Source organism: Tenrec ecaudatus, chromosome 1 (assembly GCF_050624435.1).
Source record: "Tenrec ecaudatus isolate mTenEca1 chromosome 1, mTenEca1.hap1, whole genome shotgun sequence".
Classification (NCBI taxonomy): Eukaryota; Metazoa; Chordata; class Mammalia; order Afrosoricida; family Tenrecidae; genus Tenrec; species Tenrec ecaudatus.
The window spans coordinates 271,581,784-271,597,803 of NC_134530.1; the positions used below are offsets into that span (position 1 = coordinate 271,581,784).

Below are 16,020 nucleotides of genomic sequence, written 5' to 3' on the forward strand. Positions count from 1 at the left end.
TCTCCCTGCTCCACGGTAACCCAGTCCTGCCCCACCCAGGCGACACCCTGCGCCCCTCCCAACAGCCCTCTGCCCCCCAGGTCACAGCGTCTCCGGAGCTGAACAGGCAGCTGCAGGACCTCCGGACAACCTGGGCCCTTCACCAGGAGCACTGCCTGGTGAGCCAGGACCAGGAGGAGCTTCGGGAAATGCTGGGTCAGGCTGAGGTCTGGCTGGCCTCCTGAGAGGACCTCCTGCTAGACCCTGACTGTGGGGTGAGCAGGGATCCACCCCTTAGAGGGCCACATGCCTGGCACCACGACTTGGAAAGGCAGCTGGCGGCCCAGGAGGAGAAGCTCACCCAGCTCCAGATGTAGGTGAGGGTGTGGAGGGCGGGACTGAGGAGGGGTCGAGGGGCCTCAACCTGCGGTGGAGTCCCCAGAGCATTGATCCGCCCTGAGGGGCACCCCTTCGAGGAAACAGCCGCAGGGTCCTGTCCTCCGTGGGCAGTCTGGCTCTGTGGGTTCCATCACAGCTTCTTCTGCCTAACTGCTCCCTCCCCTCCTCCTCCTGGTTTCCCCCTCTGAGAGCTGCCCCCAGAGCAAGCCCTGTGGGACACAGAGGTCACTATGGGTGGAAACCAATCAATAATCTCATGGGTGCAGAGCACACTCTGAGGAACACAGGGGAGGTGACACTAGCTACAGAGAATCTGAGTGGAGCGAGGGTTTGTAATCCTTGTGTAGGCTGGGGGCGGGGCTGATAGGGGCGGGTTGATACCACAGGATCCTGTGGGACTGAAAGTGAGGACCTGAGGGTGGATGGGCAGAGGGAGTGCCCCATCCTCTGAGGCAGGAAGGTGGTCAGCTAGGGTGAGCACGGAGGAAGATGAGCAGGGGCTCTGCAGTCACACAAATATCACCTAAGAATCTCACTTTAGTATAAAATGTTTGTCTCCATTGCAAAGCCACCTCTAGCAACTAGGATCCCCTCTCTCCCCATCTGGAGCAGACAAGTGAAGAAAATCAAAAACTGAAGCAAAGCAGTCCACAGGACTAACGGACCACCAACACCACAGCCCTCCATCCTTGTCCTGGAGACCAGGAGAGTTAGATGGTGCCCAGCCACCGCCTCAAACTGCTCTGGTTGAGCTCAAACTGGCAACTTGTGCACAGCTTGAAAGCCAATGGAAGTCGACTTCATGAAGAGAGGGCATTAGAAGTTTGACAGGGACTGCTGGAGCCCCGAGACCAGGGCCCTTCAAATCCAAAACAGAGCCCAGCTCCGGGAATCACCCCTGCCCAAGCAACAGTCAAGCTGATAAAGCGAACGCATGGCACCTGTGAGGCACTTGCTTCCCAGAGCAAAGGGGAGCATTTGCCCTCAAAGTTCAGGAGGGAGGGAGGGGCCAGGGAGGAGGCAAGAAGAGTGCTGTGTTATATTATGAGGGCTGCAAACAAAATGTGTATAAATTGTTAAACTGCTCTGCATGTTTCCACTTAAAACAAAAACCCTCTATATTAAAATTCATATATATATGTGCATTATATGTGTGTATATATATATTAGTCAAACCCAAGGTCAGAAAAAGGCATGCCCCGGGCTGCTGCTCATGGCAAGGTCAGTGGTCTGAAACCCATCAGAAAGACGCGGCTCGGCTGTCTGCTCCCGTAGTGACAGCCTCAGAGAGCCGCAGGGGCCGTCGTGTGCTGTCCTACAGGGCCTCGATGATAGAAATCGACTCGATGGCAATGATTTGAGTGCTTTGAAGGTCAGAAACTGTAGACAGTGATCTATAAACGTCCTTCTCTCCTGTAAGGTGTCTGTAACACAATCAAGGGAAAACAATCGGTCTGCTCTCCAGATCTTCAATGGGACCATTTCCAGGGAGCCTGGCCACACACTGCCAGGCTGTGCCTTCTCAGATCCGCTGGCACTGCTAGGAAGGTTGTGGGCCCTGCAGGGGTGGGGGACTCTCCAGCCTGCTCCCCAGCAATAGAGGCACTAGGCCAAGACTGGAAGAGCCCCGGCGGGGGGAGAGTGGGGAGGTTGAGGCAGTCACTGTGCCCTGCTTCTGACACTCTTCATGTGGCTGCTATGGTCACCCTTGACCTCAGGGAAGGCCAAGGGTCACCAGGGCAGAAAACACTTCCTTTTTACGGTGAGGGCCATATCGGGGCTCAACTCCACTGCTAATTAGTTGTGGTCTCTAGCAAGTAACCCAGCCTCTCGGTGCACCCAGTTTCCGCAGTGCTATCTGGAGTCCCCAGAAGGGACAGGTACAGCGAGGCTGCTTGCAGCTGGGCCAGAACCAGCAGCTGCCCTCACCGTGCCCTGAAGCCAGAAGCCCAGAACTCAAAGGCTGAGCTTTGCTGAAGGTCGTCCGACAGGGCCTCTCAGCTTAAGTAAGCGGTCCCAAGCTCCAGGCTGCACAAGTTGCTCCCTGGAACACGTGGCCCGGGCCCCCAATGTGGGCACACAGAAAGCCAGTTCACCTCTCAGGACAGTGGTGGTGTGACTGGATGTGGACACGCCCGCATCGCCCGCTCGGGGCTCCTAGAGCAGGGTCCCCATCTGCTCTGCACCTCCCGCACCAGACGCCCACTGCCCTGGGACTAAGAGAAGCCTCACCCCCACCCGCCAGGGCAACCCATGGTCCCCGGGCAGCTTCTGGACCATGTCACTCCCTTCCCCAGACTTGACGGCTGTCCCACCCACGGGCTCAGCCCTCTGTACTCATGCCTGTCCATGTGTGCATGTGTGTGTGCGGGCGCACCTGTGATAGATGTTCACGTGTTTTTGGTAGATGCATGTCCATCGGTGTGGTGTGTGTTCATCCAGATGTGTTTATGGTATACATGCCTGTGGTATGTCCATCTATGTGTGTGTGTCTGTGTGGTGTGCGTCCATGGGCACACACACACATCTGCAGACCCGTGCGATCCTTCAGCTTCCTGCTGCTGGCTGGTCTGCGGAGAAGAGCAGGCCCTCTTGGAACGCCTTGCCTACTGGAGCAGCACGGGGTTAGGGCAGCCTCTCTTGGCATAGTCCCAGCAAGCTTGCCTGGACTTGGCCTCCTGCAACTGTGCCCTTTGGCCTGCCTTCTCCTCTTCCCTCTCCAAACCAACCTCGGCTCATGGGCAGCCTGCTGCTCCCCGTCCCTTGCTGTCACAGTCCCCTGCAGCTCTCCCAAGGCACAGGCCCCGTCGCCCTCCAAGGGGAGAAGAGAATCTAGTCAGGGGTCAGAAGGTGGAGGCAGAGAAGGCAGGGCAGGGCAAGGCCCTCTCTCTCTCTCTCTCTCTCTCTCTCTCTCTCTCTCTCTCTCTCTCTCACATGTGCAAGCAGGAGCCCCTGTTCCCCCCTACTCCCACCCCCCAGAATGTGCAGCACCCCTGAGCCCACCACCCTCCACCAGTGGAGACATCCTGGGGCACCATCTCCGCTGTAATTGCCCACCTCCACTCACTCTCCCATGGGGTCCAGTTCATGAATGGGATGAATGGCTGGGGTGAAGCCTCATCCTGGACACAGGGGTACTGAGCAGTCACTCCTGCCCTGACTCTCACTCTGTGCCCAACTTGGGAGTCACTCAGCCATGCATTGGAGGGAAGGGGGAAGGGGAGTGTCATGGGAATCCACGTGGTTACCAATGCTAGAGGAACGTGGGGTATTGTCAGGGAGGTGGTGGTGGGGCAGGTGTGACCCAGGGACCCAACATTCATTCACTGGGCCTCGCTGCTCCTCCACAGGGGTGGGTGGGGCCAGAAGTGACCCTGGGGCTGTAGGTGAGTGGGTGGGCCCAGAAGTGACCCTGGGGCTGTAGGTGAGGACGTGCTCCATCCAGATCACCACATGGAACCAGCCACAGACTGCCCATGCAGGCTCGCCACAGTCTAGCCAGGCCACCACGCAGCACCCTGGGAACGGGCAGCCCCTGGTAAGAGGCAGCCCTTCCGAAGTCACACCTTCCTAGGCTCTTCCTCAAGGTGCTCTGACCCCCACCCGGCAAAGAGGGCAGCTACTGGCTGCGAGGGTGGGGCAGGGGTGCCCGAAGCAGACACCTCCTACGGGGCTTCCTGCTGGGAAAGGGTGGCACAGCACCAAGAGGCTGGCAACTCTTTGCGGGGCCAGGGAGATGTGTCCTTGTCTTGTTTCCTAAACTGGTCTTTGATGGTGGTACCAAAGGTCTCCCCATTCGTAGCAGCAATGACATCCCCAGACCGTTGGTGGGACGAGTCCTGTAATGTGTGCAGCCCCCGGGTCCCTGCGTACAGCATTGAGAGCAGCAGGGCGGGGGAGCCTGGGACCCTCCCCCCAGTGCCAGCCCTCTACACCGGGCCCAGCCACCCCAAACCCCAACCCCACCCCATTTGCACCCCGGCTGCCACAACACCTCTGCACCCCACCTCTCCCGGTGCTTGGAGAAGAGGCCCACTGTGGCCTGCTACAGGGGCCCAGGGCCCAGGACCAGAGCAGCTGCTGAGCTGTGGCAAGCCCGCAGTCACAGCTTCGGTTCACAGTGCAGATTGCCCTCTGTGAGGTGCTTGCAGCTCCTGCCCCGTCTGGGGTACCAGGGCATACACCCAAGGCTAGGAAGGGTGCCGCTGGGGCCAACCAGGTCCTCCGAGGCCCCAGAACACTGGGGGATGGCTCTCTGAGGCTGAGGCATGGCCGGGCAAAGCTGCAGCGCTGTCCTTCCATGACGTCACTCGGGGCGGGCTGTCAGCGCTGCCTCCTCCTCCGCACGGCCTCGTGCAGGGCAGCCGGCAGCGGCTCCTGGTTGTTGCAGATGTTGTAGTGGGCCAGGCCCAGAAGCTTGTCCAAGTCCTCCTGGCTATAGATCACTTTCAAGTAGTGGTAGGGGGAGTCAGACGGAGACAGGTTCACCCGGCCGGCCTCCTGCTCCTCGGGTGTCCTAGGGACCCTTGTGCAGAGAGCACATCGTGGGCATGGAGGGGCAGGGTGCTGGGGTGGAGGGCGGGTCTGCTGGGTCGGGGAGGCTGGGACACCAGGAAGGGGGTGGCGGCAAGCTGGCTCACCAGGGGCCGAGTGGTCCCGGAAGGAGTCGTTGACCAGGGGGAAGTGCAGAATGACTGGGGCCTCAAGCCGGCCGGGGTCGGAGAACTTGTGGCACTCCCGAGGCTGGCGCTCCTCATCGAGGCAGGGAGAGATGGGCAGGAACGGGATGCCCTGCTCTTGGCACATGCGGCCCACCAGCTGCAGCTGCTTCAGGGGCACAGAGGGCAGGAGAGGGCTAGCCTCGGGCTCCCTTGGTCCTGGACACTGACGTCACATAGGACCAAGCATCAGTAGGAGTGGACAGCCGTGCCGCAGCCCCTCAGAGCTCCACCAAACGGACTGTAGCCATCGCTGAAGCCAGCCATGAAGGGCACACACCTCTCACTAAATTAACACAGAAACTAAACGCTGGGGTGTTGACGGCCTGCAACCAACCGGGGTGCAGGTGCAGCCAACCAGATTCACCATCACATCCTCTCCCCATTGGGGAGAAAGCCCCCTGAAGGAGCGTGAATGAAACCCCAGTTCTTTTCACAGGGAGCGCTAATGGTGAAGCAGTTATGTGCTGGACGAGGTTCTGCAGGGTCAGCACTGGGAAACCACCCGCTGCTCCATGGAGAGAGGGCCGAGCACCACGTTCCTGAACTTGTGCCTCCACGTTGGTAGCCACAGACTCTCCCTTAACAGCCATGCTGCCTTCAAGTGAGCATATGGCTGGTCTGATCTCCCTACAGAGGCAGACATCCTCTGGCTCTCTCTTCCTGCTGTCGCCCAGCCCCCCTCTCAGCTTCCCCCAATGCAGCTGTTAGGCTTCCTCATTTGTGAGCTCAGCGTTACTGTCGATCCCACCCACCTTGTGGCGTATGTAACTACTGAATATGCATGTCTTAAGGCTACCTGTAACTACCCCAAGATAATACAGATGCTCTCTCTTCCCCCACTTCCACGTGGTCCATCAAGAGGAGCTGAGGTGAGCATGCTATCATAAAACGTGCCTGACTCCTTTATTGTACTCTCGCTCCCCTATCTCTCCTAGCCTCTATGACTTTACTAGACCTTTACTATTTTATCGCCATACAATTGTGCCTACTGACCCATTGGTTGTTAGAGGCTGGTTTCCTGTGACAAACTGCTCCGTGGGCATTTTTACTCCCGTAAGCAGTTCGATCTCGGAAACACACCAAGGGGGCCCCGGTGAGTCAGCATGGACTCCATGGTGGGGATCCTGGTTTGGTTCTTTTGACATGGTGTGGTGGTTAGATATTATGTCCACTTGGACCTGCGTGAAAGTGCAGGGCTGGAGTCCCACCTGTCACTCAGGTGGAAGCCTGGTGATCCCTCCTTGGAAGAAAGGGGAGATGCTATGAGCCTCTTCCTCCTCGCTGGGATTCTGTCTCCAGGGACGGCCCCATGGGGCCACCAGCCTGGAGAGCCGCTGACTCGGCCGTGTTCACGCCAGCCTGGGCATTATCTGCCTGCAGCTACACAGAGGCTGAGGAAGGTTCTGACTAGCATGGTCTTGAATCACAATGGGCTGGGATGCCTTGCTGATCTAAAATGACTTCTTGATCTAAAGCTCTTTCTTTCTACACAGAGGAGTGTTGCTGCTTTTGTTTCTCTGCATAGCTCAGCACATAGCATGTGGGTCCCTGTCTCGTAGGGTTGGGAGGAAGCCAGCAAGGCACACACTGTGAAGCCGCCCTAGCATCCTCGGGTGCCACTCATCAGCTCCCCCACCTGAAAGGCGGCATTTAAGTTGTAGTCCAGCGACAGGATGAGGTCCACGTCCCGGGTGGGCTGCAGGAGGGGCGGGCAGCTGGTGTTGACAAAGTAGCCCACGTCCAGCAGGCACAGGCGGGGCTCCCCAGGGGTCAGCTGGTTAGGGAGTCCATCCAGTTTGGTGTCTAGAGAGGTGGGCGGGGTGGGAGGGCAGCCTTGAGCACGGGTGCTGAGGACAGCACGCTTGCTCCCTTGGTCAGTGGCAGTCACTGGCTGCTCCTGGAAAAAGACTCCGCCCTCAGGCCCCACCCACCTGGCCCCAGCCCTGAAGCAACCTCCAGCCCCAGCTGAAGGAGAAGGCAGGAAACTCTACTTCCCACATCCCGTGGGGCCACACATGGAAGGCCTGGAGCCAAGGGGTGGGGTGAGGGGCCCAGGAGGGGCCTGGAGCCAAGGCCCACAGCTCTGGGAAGACATCAGGGGGCTGGGCCCCGGTGGGAGAAGCTACCTTTCCAGGAGGAGAAGTGAGGGTGCTGGAAATAGACTTTGTGGAACTGGAGACCACGCAGAAAGTTGTGGGTGTCCTGGGCAAGCGGGCGCCACGTCAGGAGGCCAGAGAACAACTCCCTGATCCTCCCAGCCAGGCTGGGTGGCACTTCCATCTTCAGCACTGGGACCTGCTCCTTGTCTGCACAGCCAGGGAGTGGGGCGTGGGTGCTAGCCCAGTCTGAGGGCAGTGACCCCGGAGAGGGAAAGAGCTGAGACCAGTGCCCCCACCACCACACACACACAGAGCTGGGAGTCACATGCCCACCCCCAGCACCAGCCCCGGAGCCTGGGCACCTACCCAAGCTGGTCAGGGTCTGAGCCCAGCGATCCCAGAATGGACAGGGCTCCGAGGACCAGTATAAGCTGTCTGGGAGGCTGGCTGCATATAGGTTGGTCCAGATACCTGGGAGCACAGACACAAGGGGACGAGAGCCCCCATTCCTGTCACAGCCTGACCCTTCCCTGCTGCCCGCCTCAGTGATGGGGCTCCCCCAGAAACATCCTCCCCTCCCCCATTCTCTCTCCAAGACCCCCTCACCTTCCAGGAAGCAGATGCGGGACTCAGGCATCCTCTTCATCAGCCGCCCCATGAAGAACTCGGAGCCGAAGAGCTCGGAGGGGATGAAGGCACCTTACTTGGAGAAACCGAGCTCGTAGGGGGAGAAATCACACCACTCTGCGGTGGGAAGGGACCGCTGTTGGCCACCACCCTCCTGCCCACCCGAACCCACGCAGGGCAGCCACAAAGGACGGGGCGACTCCCCTCCAGTCCAAGTGACTCTGGGGTCATGGGTGTCTGGATTCACTCGGGTCCCGGACCAGAGTGTAAGGAGAAGGGCATGAAAAACTGCCTCCCCACACCATCCCAACCACCCCTTCCCCGACCCCTGGCCGCCCGGGGCCTCAACCAGCTGCCTCAAAATGCCTCCAAATTCAAAGGTGAACAGGCTGTGCCCCTTAGTGTTGAGGGCATAGTACATGGGGAGAGGTTTCTGGCCGTGCCTCAGAGCCTGTCGCTGCCCCGAGAGCTTGTGGACATCAGGCTGTAGGGAGATACCTCCGTATAAACCCATTACTTCCTGGTCTCTGGAGATCTCCCCTCGCCCTGCTACCCAGCAGGGCTGCCTCCAGGTCCAGGCCCGTCCCCGTGGCCCGCCCTTCTGTACCACATCATGTCGCATGGCCTCATTGATGAGGTCCCAGAGGTTGGTGAAGCAGGCCGGGTGTCCCAGGCGAGCGCGCTCCTCCAGCTCCTGGTAGTACCATTGCAGCTGGCTGGGAGCCAACACGCCCAGCTTGTTCTTGGTCACCTGCGTCTTCAGCAGTACGGTGGCGCCCCCAGGTCCTTCTGCGACCACTCTGGATCCTTGTAGAGGTTTTCTAAGGTCCTAGGCAAAGCCAGAGGTCGGGGGCAGACAGGTTCCTCTAAGAGTCCCCCGAGACCTCACACCCCTTCGGACCTTCTCTCCCAGGGCAGCAGCCCGCGGGTGCCTTCCAGCTCCATGGAGACAGCCGAAGCCCATGAGGCACCTTGGGCATATCGCACCTGCCACCTGCCTCCTCGCAGACCTTCCAATCTAGTCAGGGAGGCCAAGGGGCCACTGGAGAAGCCTTACCACAGGCACCCCTGCCTCTGCCCACTCACCCCCAGATCCACACTCAGCCTGCTCACCAAGTGGAGCCCGAGGCCCCTGTGATGTAGAAGATGCAGTCCAAGAGGCCCAGCTCCCTGAGGCCGGTCAGCTGCCCATACAGGGAAGTCATTGCCCGGACCCCTCCACCAGTAGCCATGATTGCCACCACTGGGACCTGGAAGGGCAGAGTACAGCTGGGCTCAAGGGAGGCCCTGCGGGGACTTCCAGTTGGTGGAGGGGAGATCAGGGTGCGCCGGGCAGTAAAAACCACAGGAGGAGAACACAGCAAGTCAAGTGGCCACTCAGTCCCCTGCCCCTGGCCCCACCACCAAGTTAGCGTAGGTCAGAGTCTGGTGGGGACCCATGGAGCGGGTCTGAGTCAGAGCAGCTGAGGAGAGTCATGTCAGGATAACCTCCTTCAGCAGGGTGGGTCCTTTCGGGTTTTGAAAACTCCAGGGAGCGTACAGGCCACAGGCCTTATCTCCCCATCCCCAGCCTGGGGAGTACGGCGGTCACTTCTTAAAAGACACAGGCTCACCTCAAAACCCCCAAATCAGCGTCCCTCTCCCCTTGCAAGGACCTCATTTCCTTAGGAGCCAGCCCAACCAGCAGAGAGAGCTGGCCAGATGTCCACCGAGTTGTCTGCGAGGCCCAGTCTTAAAATCAGCTCCAGGCCAAGGGCCAACGCCCAGAGAAGGGTAGCTACCCCTGGTGGGACCCGTGGTTCTGACACTGCTCAGCCGCATCGGGCCCAAGATAACATCAAGAAAGCTCCGGGAAGTACAAGGGGGGTAGGTGGGCAGACGAGAGGCAAACACAAGTCCGCCTTACAACCAACCCTGGTCGGGCAATGGAAGTGTGGAGGCCCACTCAGCTTAACACTCGGCCTGAGACCCCCACACTCCTGCCCAGCCCGACAGACCTCATCCTCCTGCAGGTCTCCCTCCAGCTGCAGGGCCTGCTGCAAGACCTTGGCCACCACCTGCTTCCTCCTGCTCAGGCAGGCCTGCTCCTCAGCACACAGCTCGAAGCCCAGGCGCACGGCCAGCTCCCCTGGTCTGGGGGTGGGGTGGGGGGATGGACGGACAGTGAGGCAGTGCTCATCCTCGTCAGAAAAGAGGACACTGGGCCCATCTCCCTGCAAGATCCACGTCCATCTCTTCTCTCCCTTCAGCCTGCGTGCTGAAGCTTGGAGAGTGAGGGGGGGATGGTGGGCCCAGAGCCACACCAACACGCCCGGCATGACAGCAAGGCCAGCCGGCAGATGAGGGTGTCCCTGAGGCCAAAGGTGGCCCTGAGGCTCAGCTTCTCCCTCCCCTACAACACTGGACCAGGGCTACACTGGGGAGGGGGCACGGGGGCTGAGAAGGAACAAAGGCCTTTAAGTTGGGCCTGCTTATGCTCCTAGACACTGAGGGCCAGCAAAAGTTCTTGAAGGCCCAGCCACGTTGCTTCCACCCAAAAGGTCGCTTCCTTCTGGTCTTTGTGCTCCTCAAACCAGGCGTGTTACTCTCCTCAGCCCCCACCTCTCTCCCACCCAGTGAGGCCACACGCAGACTACAAGGCTGAGGAAGGACCCTCTCTGCTCTGAGCACCTTCCCAAGACTGGGAGCTCCCTGCTGCAGCCACCCGCTTGCTTCCGGTCCTCCAGGCCACCCAGCTGCACGTAGCGCCCTCCCTCCCCCGGCTGCTCTCCCCCAGCCCAGCCTCTCACCTGTCTTCTTTTCTCAGCTCCACCTTCATCAGAGGCTCCTGCAAACCAGCAAAACACCACTCAGAAAGGCTGGCACCTCCACCCCAACTTCGGCCCTGGGATGCCCCAGTCATCTCCACAGGGATGCACCCCCACAGCCCAGCCCAGGGGCTTGGCCCAAAAGAAAAGGGAGAGAAGGAGTCACCCCATGCCCCCACCCCCACACTGGTCTGAGGCCCTGTCCCACCCCCACATGAGGTCTCTTCCTCTGAGTGAAGAGTACCTGGGACGTAGGGAAGACCAGCCTCACGAGCTGGTCTGATGGCAGGGCCCTGAGCGGCACCACAGTTGCTCCTGGGGGGCGTTCTGCAAGGGGACCAAAACTGTACACTTACCCGAGTCTCAGAGCAGCGGTACCACCTGCCCCTGTGGGCCTGAATTCCAGGGGGTCAGTGGGGGGGGGCACCCTACCTGCAGGTGGATACTCAGCTCCTGCTCCCAGCAGGTGGGGAAGTGGAAACGGAAGGAGTCGCTACCTACGGTGGCCTCCTGAGATCCCTCGTAGGACCCGGGGACCACAAGCTGAAGTTTTCCCTTTGACTCTGGAGAAAGGAACCGAGGTAGGGGTGGGAGGGGGTTCCCTGCCCGTGAGGTGTCTCCCGCCCCTGTGGCTGGCAGAGGCTGGGAGGAGTTACCCCCAGCCCAGCCCCCTCGCAGCAGGGTCATGGGAAAAGACCAGGTCTTTGTAAGCCCGGGCAGTTTCACCCCCAGCCCCTAGCCTTCGGAGGCTAAAGGTGGCTGGCAGCTTCTTCCAGGATGGGCAGCTGAGGAAGGGGGAAGACATAGGCTGAGGGCCAGGCCTGTCCTGGTGACCTGGGAGACTCACCCTTCTGGTCCCCGGCCTCCTCCAGCCGCACATGCAAGCGGGAAAGCTCACGGGCCTGTGTTGGGAAGAGAAGATTCATATGCTGCCCCTCCCACGCAAGGATACCTCACCACTACCCTTTCCCCTGCAGCCCGCGGTTCCTGCTCCTCAGTCCCATGTCCTCTGGAAATCATAGCCCCTCCCACTTTGCTCTTTCCTGGTCCAGACAGACTTGCAGCCAGGAGGGCAGGTGAGCAGATGGCCTGAGGGAGGGTGTGTCACTCACCACTACAATCCCAAAGCACTACTATGATCCCAAATCACTACTGTGATCCCAAATCACTACTATGATGCCAAATCACTACTATGATCACAAAGCACTACTATGATCACAAAGCACTACTATGATCCCAAAGCACTACTATGATAACAAAGCACTACTATGATCATAAAGCACTACTATGATCACAAATCACTACTATGATCCCAAAGCACTACTATGATCACAAAGCACTACTATGATCCCAAATCACTACTATGATCACAAAGCACTACTATGATCACAAAGCACTACTATGACCCCAAAGCACTACTATGATCCCAAATCACTACTATGATCCCAAATCACTACTCTGATCACACAGCACTACTATGATCCCGAATCACTACCACGATCCCGAATTAGTACCATGATCCTAAGTCACCATTACCATCCCAAATCACCACTATGATCCCGAATCACTACTATGATCCTGAATCAATCACTACAATGATCTGACTCACCACTAGGACACCGTTGCTGGTGAGCTGCTCCGCACAGTCTGTCCTGGGAAAAGCCATGAGCAGGGGTCAGGTTCTTGCCCCCAAGGAAGCCTAGGCAGTCCTTCCAACAACAGAAAGTCCCCGGGGAAGGACACCAGCCCTGAGCGCATGAGGCTCTCTCCTTCCAGAAGGGACAGATTTGACCCAGAGCCCCTCTCCCTACCTCGCAACCCCCAACTCCCCTGACCCCCGCAACCCCCAACTCACACACTCCGCAGGCGGAATTCGAAGTCAAACCGCTCCCCACCCTGAAAAAGCAAGTTATAAAGGTAAGACGTGTGCATGTATGTGGGCATGCATGTGAGTGGTTGTGTGCACATGTGAGTGTGTGTGCATGTGTATCCACATGGCTGTGCATGTGTGAGTGTGACAGTGGTTGAGTGCGTGTGCTTGCGTGTGAGTGTACCTGTGTATGAGTGTGAGGCTGCGTGTGGGTGTGAATGTGAGTGTGTGTGTCAGTGTGGGTATGTGCAGATTCCAACCCAGATGCCAGCCAGGGGTGCCAATGCGGGGAGGGCTGCTGTCCATAATGTGGGCCCGAGGAGGGCGCCGCTCCTCGGGAAGCAGGTCCTGGTTGACAAGGGCCTCGGGCACCAGGGAAACCTGACCTCATGGTCTGTAAACAAGTTCTTTGAAGAGGGGCATTTAAGCAGCATCCCGTTGGTGGTACCGAGGGTGGCCACCCATGTGGAGTCTTGCCTGCAGGCTCAGCAAGAAGCTCTGGCGCCGGAACTCCCCAGGCAGCAGAGTGCCCACGTCAAACAGCACTGACAGCACGGGGTCGTCGCTGGTCAGCAGGTCCTGGTCAAAGACTTTCAGCTCCACCATGTTCTGGAAGGGGAGCAGCGGGACAGGGCCATGGGGTGGGGGGTGGGGTGGGGGTGGCGCTGGGGGTACGCAGGGCTGGGCTGAGGCAGGCCCACCTTGATCTGGCTGTGCACCCGGAAGTGGAAGCTCTGGTTCCAGACAGGGTTTCTGCAGTTGTTGACCGTGCGCGTCTGGAGCCGGTGGTTGCAGGCCGTGGGCAGCCACAGGGTCACATAGAAGTCAGGGTTGGTCACTTGGAGGAGAAGAAATGAGGGCCAATTCTCCCCCAAGCCACGCAGAATTCACCACCAGAGGGATCCCTGGGGACGCACCAAGCCCCACCCTCCATCACCAGCCCTTGCCCGTCACTCTTTGCAGCCCCTCCTCCCAGGAACTCGCAGGCCCAGCCCTCCTGCCACCTCCCACCGTCCCTGCCCTGCTCCAATTGCAACCTCAGTTCCCTTCTCCTCTCTTGGTCAACTCACCCACGTCCCTGGCAGGCAGGCTGTGGGCCTGCAGCACACGAATGGTGAGCAGGCAGGTCCCGGGCAACTTGGCCTGCAGAGCAGCGGGGAGGGGACAAGGTTGCTGTGGGACGACATGACCAAAGGCCGCGGGCAATGGAAGGGAGGTTGGGGCACCTGTGAGGGCTCACCCTGCACCAACAGGGCCAAGGCCACTCAGAACCCCGAGTCTAGAAGAGACAGGGCACGTCCATAGGAACTTACACAATGCCACATGACAGGTCTGTCCCAAGGGCTATCCATACATTAACTCAGCCGACTACTACGCTGCCTCACGAGGAGGCGGAGGCATGGAGAGGTGACCCAGCAACTGGCCGGAGAACCAGAGGCAGGATCGCTGTGCTCTCCGCTTCCCTCTCCTGGAACCAGCAGGCTCCCATCTTGCCACCTGTCTGCCCCAGCCCATGCCCTCGCTTACAAAGCTCTGGGTGGGCATACAGAAGGGCATGGAGGGAGCGGCCTGCTAGGACTAAGCTCCTGCTTGCTCACTCGCTACTCCCTGTGCATCCCACCCCTGGTCAGGGGGCAGTTCTGGAAGCCACCTCTGTGCTGGGGCAGGTGGGAGGTTACCAGGCCAGGCAGCCCATGGGCGCCAAGCCCTGCGCCCTCCAGGTTCTCCGAGGGCAGAGAAACAAAGGACCCCAGGACTCCATCCCAAACCACCCCGGGCTCTGGGCTGAAGCCCTGCCAGGTGCGCTGGGGCCAGGGAGCGTGTGTCAGCACACCCTTTCACTGGCCTCCCAGCTGCGGTTGGAAGTCCCAGCTGCATGCGCCCAGGGGTTCCTGGCAGAGTAAGAACCCGGGAAAGTCACCCATCTCATCAGTCTCAGGCCCCGACAGCCCAGGCAACTGACTCAGAGGGAGCAGGGGAGCAGCCAGGAGCCTCTCCCTGCCTAGAAGCTCTGTGGATCCGCAGCCCAGCCATGCCCCTACCCAAAGCTGGCAAACACGCCCCCTACACCTGAAGACCACCGCGGCCACAGCCCTCCAGAGAAAGCATTAGCCAGGACTCAGGTGGGCAGCAAGGGTCAGAGTGGGCTCCAGTGCCACGCCAGTCTTACCAGAGCCATGAGGCTGGGGGTCCCAGGTGGGGTGAGCAAAGGCAGCAGTAGCCACTGGGCCGAGGACTGTGGGGTTTTAAGCCAAAATCCAAGTATGTCCCAACTGGCCTCCCTAGCCCCTCCCACCTGCATCTTCCGCTCCGCCCAAGCGCCACACCCTGCCCAAGAAATGAGGCACCTCAGCCTATACTGGGGCTACTGACACCCTCCCATGGGCTCAAGGTCCCCCACCCCTGCTGGGTTCCTGGAAAACCCACTGTCCCCAGCAGACACCACCTGGGCCTGCCCAGCCTGGTCCTGCTTCCAGGACAGCTCACCAACCACCCGTGTGAGCAGGACAGGATGGCATGGCTTGGAGGGGCCACAGGTCTGGGCAGCCGCCAGAGATAGGGCAAGGGCAGAGTCCCCACCAACAAGGCTTGTAGCAACATCCAGGTACCAGTAGGACAGGAATGCCCAGTCTCCACTGAAGCAGACCCGGAGGAGGGGTGTATCCGGAGCCTATCATCACAGCAGGGGAGTGGCTGTTACTAAAAACAGCTCTTCAAAGCCAGGGCCTGGGCCACCTGGGTCCCCAGAGATGGCCAGGACTGGAGCTCCAGGTGGGCACCCAGGGGAAGGGGGCTCATCTCCCCTTTTGTGGGGGCAGCATGAGAAAACCAGTTCCTTCTGCAGAGGAGCAGCCCAGGGGTGGGGGTGGGGCAGTTTATGTCCCCTGGGCCCTGTGCTGGTTAGGAGACACAGGCTCGTCCCCAGGCCACCAACCCCATCGCGAAGCAAACCAGAGTCCCAGTCAACGAGCCCTGGCAGAGAGTTAAAACAGGGTTGGCCTGCCGGCCAGACCGTAGTACAAGCTGTGGTCCCTGGACAGACAGGGAGCTAGCTCCTCTCTCTGACGTTTCCATCTGAACCCTCCCCGCCCTCCTGGAGACACAGAAAGCCACAAGGGGCAGGTACCACATGGAGCCTCCCCGGCTTTATTGAGCATGTCCTTCGAGCGAGCGAGCGGGCCCTTACAGAAACCCTCTCCAGGCCCCAGGGCAGCCAGAAAGGTAGGGACCATCATTATATCCACTTCACAGCTTTACAGAGGAGGGAGGACGCCGCAGCTGGCCTCCACCCACGGGGCTGCTTCACCTGCGTGGCAGCTTTCTGGGAACCCTGACCTAGACACCTGCCTGGCACTTGCTGGTCCTCCTCCTATCACCCACGATAGTCTCCAGGGTCCGTCCCAACCCAAACGGGGTTCTGGGTCAGACAGATTGCAGGGTGTCTCTGTGGGGGCCCATCTGGGGAGGAGCCAGAGTGCCCCCTGAGCTGTGGGGGGGCACGTTCCCTGGGGGCTCCA

The 16,020-nt window shown here is 59.7% G+C and overlaps 1 pseudogene; it reads right to left on the bottom strand.

Moving 5' to 3' along the window:
* Window positions 1-4,701: 4,701 nt before the first annotated feature.
* Window positions 4,702-14,681, bottom strand: LOC142437480 (cytosolic phospholipase A2 beta-like; annotated as a pseudogene).
* Between the last annotated feature and the right edge of the window lie 1,339 nt (window positions 14,682-16,020).